The sequence below is a fragment of the Gossypium arboreum genome, chromosome 13 (assembly GCF_025698485.1).
Source record: "Gossypium arboreum isolate Shixiya-1 chromosome 13, ASM2569848v2, whole genome shotgun sequence".
NCBI lineage: Eukaryota > Viridiplantae > Streptophyta > Magnoliopsida > Malvales > Malvaceae > Gossypium > Gossypium arboreum.
In genome coordinates, this window is record NC_069082.1 from 74,911,798 (window position 1) to 74,916,544 (window position 4,747).

The 4,747-nt window shown below is 34.7% G+C and overlaps 1 non-coding gene across 1 annotated transcript; it reads right to left on the reverse strand.

Annotated features, from left to right (window-relative positions):
- Positions 1 to 3,802: 3,802 nt before the first annotated feature.
- On the reverse strand, positions 3,803 to 3,908 carry LOC128287189 (small nucleolar RNA R71). Its single transcript, XR_008277885.1, has one exon. It is a non-coding gene; the product is annotated as a small nucleolar RNA R71 (small nucleolar RNA).
- Positions 3,909 to 4,747: the final 839 nt, after the last annotated feature.

The window sequence follows — 4,747 nt, forward strand, 5'->3', positions numbered from 1 at the left end:
TGAATCCGTTGACGAAGTTACTTCAAAGAGATGTGAAGTTGGAATGGCCCAAAAAGTGTCAGAAAAGCTTTGATTAGTTGAAAACTTTGTTGACTGAAGCTCCAGTGTTAGTACAACCTAAATCGGGTAAATAATTTGTGATCTATAGTGATGCTTCATTGAATGGTCTAGGATGTGTTTTGATGCAGGAAGGCAAAGTCATTGCCTATGCTTCGAGATAGTTAAAGCCGCACGAAAAGAACTATCCGGCGCACGACCTTGAGTTAGCTGCAATTGTGTTTACTTTGAAGATTTGGCGCCACTATCTATTCGGTGAGAAATGTCACGTTTATTCTGATCATAAGAGTTTAAAATATCTGATGACTTAGAAAGATCTGAATCTGCAATAGAGAAGATGGTTAAAACTGTTAAAAGACTACAACCTTGTAATTGATTATCATCCGAGAAAAGCAAATATTGTTGCTGATGCTTTGAGTAAAAAATTACTGTTTGCTCTGGATGCGATGAATGCTCATTTGGTTGTGTCTAATGATGGTTTAGTTTTAGCCGAATTAAAGGTAAGATCTTTATTCATTCAACAGATTATTGATGCTCAGAAAGTTGATAGTGAGATAATAGCAAAACGAGCTAAGTGTGGTTTAGATTTTGATTCAGAATTTAGAGTTGATAAAGATGATTGTCTGAGATTCCAAGATTGAATTTGTGTTCTAAGAAATCTAGGGTTAATTCAGATGATTTTGAATGAAGCTCACAACAGTCGTTTATATGTTCATCCGGATAGTACGGAAATGTATAATGATCTGAAACAGTTTTATTGGTGGTCTGGTATGAAGCATGATATCTCTGAATTTGTTGCAAAATGCTTAATCCATCGGCAAGTTAAAGCTGAACATCAGGTGCCATCTGGTTTGTTACAACCGATTATGATTCCAGAGTGGAAATGGAATAGAGTGACGATGGACTTTGTGTCGGGTTTACCCCTATCTTCGAGGAAGAAAGATGCAATCTGGGTTGTAGTTGATAGATTGATGAAATCAGCCCATTTTGTTCCAGTATGATCTGATTACTCACTTGATAACTTAGCTGAGTTATACATTTTTGATATTGTGAGATTGCATGGTGTGCCATTATCTATTGTGTCTAACAGAGATCCGAGATTCACATCATGATTTTTGAAAAAATTACAAGATGCTTTGGGTATGAAATTGCATTTCAATACTGGTTTCCACCCGCAAACGGATGGTCAATCTGAGCAGATTATTCAAATACTTGAGGATATGTTGAGATGTTGCATTCTTGAGTTTGAAGGTACGTGGGAACAGTATTTGCCTTTGATTGAATTCGATTATAATAACAGTTTTCAATCGAGCATTAAAATGGCACTGTACGAAGCCTTATATGGTCGTAAATGTCGTACACCTTTGTATTGGACAGAACTCAGTGAAAATAAGATACACGGGATCGATTTCATAAAAGAGACTGAACAGAAAGTAAAGGTGATCCGAGATAATCTGAAAGCAGCTTCTGATCGACAGAAATCTTATGCAAATTTGAAAAGAAAAGACATTGAATTTGAATTGACGATAAAGTGTTTTTGAAAGTATGCTCGTGGAAGAAAGTACTTCGATTTGGCAGAAAAGGCAAATTGAGTCTGAGGTTCATCAGGCCGTATGAGATTATCGAACGTATCGAACCGGTTGCATATAGATTGTTGTTGCCACCTAAGCTAGAAAAGATTCACAAAGTATTTCACGCATCGATGCTTCGACGGTACAGATCTGATCCTTTGCATGTAATTCCTTCGTCTGAGATTGAGATTCAGTTTGATATGACGTATAAAGAAGAGTCGATCCGTATCTTAGCTCGTGAGATTAAAGGATTGGGAAATCAGAGAATTCCGTTAGTAAAAGTATTGTGGCATCGACATGGTTTCAAAGAGGCTACGTAGGAACTTGAAGATGCTATGAGACAACAATATCTGAACCTATTCGAAGGTAAGATTGTCGGGGATCAAAATCCCTAATGGGGGAGAATTGTAACAGTTCGGTTTAGCCCCTAGTCGAAATAGTGGTTTTGAGACCACAAATTCAGTCAAAAAAATATTTAAATAATATTTTCTGTGCTTATTATATGTGAATTGCTATGTGTGAATGTTTCGTATGAAAATTTAATCGTTTGTGTGCTCAATTTGATAAAGAACCTAATCGCATAAAAGTAAAAGCTGCTTGCTATTTGTTCAAGTGCCTATTTGATGTGTCTCTTTAAATGTGAGGTCCTTATGTGCTTAGTTGACTATGGCTTACATTAAATGACTTAAATAGGCATTATACCATGATTTATTAATGGTTTAATAAAAGGCCAAAATTGGTATTTAGCATATTATGTTAATTAAATTAAAACTAAATGCCATCATATTCATTATTTCTTTGTTCATCAACTAAAAATACAAGAAAAAGAAAAGAAAAAGAGCTCGATAGGGTTTCGACACTTTGACCTTGGATTAAGGTATGGTTTTGATTCGGATTTTAATAATATTTTCGACACTTTCAACACTGTATTCTATTAAGCTCATGCCCTAATTTTTTATTTTGTTGATGATTTTGAGTTGAAGGCTATCGGATCACTTAAGTGCTCACATTATCCAACATCTTTATTTGTAATATTGGGTTCATCTTGGTTTGCTTATAAGTGGCATGTAATAGGCATGATATATGTGTGTGTGCGTTTCATTTTCAAAGTTATGAACTTAACCATTTTGATATGTTTATTTAGTAATTGTATTAAAGCATGTTTATGGGATTGTTTCAGTAAATTTTTACTATAGTTATGCCTATATGATATGAAGATGTGTGTGGCTAGCAAGAATGTGTGCTAAGTGATTTAGAATACAATAATTGAATGAATGCATAAATTACAGGTGAATGGATTGAAATAGATTAGTTGATTACGATGCCAATTGTGGAATATTGGTTAGACATTTAGGAAAGCTTTATAAGTTATATTTTGGGCATGAAATGGGCATATTTGGGCAGGTGATGATGTTAATAAAGGAATTCATTATGGGTCTTTGTGTATGGTTGATCCAAATTTGTACAATAGGTGCCTTTTCCGACACACATAGTTTGCCACAAGGCCGTGTGCCTCACACAGTTGGTTGACATGACCGTGGGTCATTGGTAATTTAGATGCATGAATGTTGACACGATCTTAATCTCTCACATGGCTTTGCTTCATAGTCGTCTGAATGTTTGCAAAGTTTTACAATTAGGTCCACACATCCATAGTTTATTACATGGCCTGATGATATGGCCGTGTTACGCTGCATTACACGACCTAAGCCTATAACCAGGCCTAGCTACACGGTCGTATGACCCCTGTCTACTAAAATTTTCATATCTTTTGTTAAGTTTACAATTAAATCCCTATTTATTTGTGGAATGTTTTAAAAGCTTTCGTAAGCTCATTTGGGACTCAGGTTGATGTGTAAACCATTGAATACTTGAGTTATGAACATTGTAATGATTGTTTTGATTACTAAATGTCAAATTTCCATGTATTTGTTCCATTATATTTTGTAACATCATGTAGCTTAAGTCCAACAACCGAATCGGTTATGGGGTGTTATAGCTTCACAAAATAGGCCAGTTTAGTGGAATGCCTACGCAGGATCCACACCTTTACCTTCGATAGTTCATGGAGGTAAGTGACTCCTTCAAACTTGCCAAAGTAACTAAAGATGCACTAAGGCTAAATTTGTTCCCATACTTACTAAGGGATAGAGCAAAAGCATGGTTAAATCCATTGCCACCTGGGTCAGTGTCTACTTTTCAATAGATAGATGATGACTTTTTGTATGAGACATGGGAGAGATTCAAAGAATTATTTTAGAAATGCTCTCACCATGGGATTCTACATTGCATCTAGCTGTAGACATTCTATAATGATCTCAACTCACATACAAGGATGGTGGTAGACGCTTCTACAAATGGTACTCTCCTTATTAAGTCTTATAACGAGCCTTATAAACTGTAGCAGCCCGTTTTCAGTGAAATCAAAATAGTGATTTTGGGATCACAAATATGGGGTCGAAAAATTTATTTTATTATTTTTTTTATGGTCTACGGTATGATAGAAATAACAAAAAAAATTCTTTAAGAAATTTTACCATTTACATGCTCAATTTGATAAAAAAAAAGACTAAATCGCGTAGAGTACAAAAGTTGGGTTCTAATAGCTCAATGTGTTAAATAGCTATAGTAATGTGGAAGTCCTTATATGGTAAATAGCCCATTAATGAGATAGTGGAGGATTTTGGCATGGCATATTGAGTAACTTTTCAATTATTGAAAGGTTAATTAAGTAAATTAGTTAATAAAGATAAAATAAATAAAACCAAACTACAGCTTTCTTGTTTATTTCTTACTTCATCTGCAAATGGATGATTAGAATAGGCATGGAAGAAGTTTGTTTTGGCCAACCCTAATTTGACAATTGATAAGTGATTTTTGTCTCATTTTTTATAATTTCTATGTTTTCGGGATGGTTGCAGCTTAATCTAGCTAGCCCAGGGACTAATTTGTGAAACTGTTAAGGTATTTGAGTTTTTCCATTGATGAACATGTTACGATTTTGAAGTTTGATGATAGAAAATGAATGGTTGTTGTAACATCCCGAATTAGGGTCTAGTCAGAACAGTGGTTTCAGGACCACAATTTGACACATTAAAATGTTTTTTTTTATATTTTTA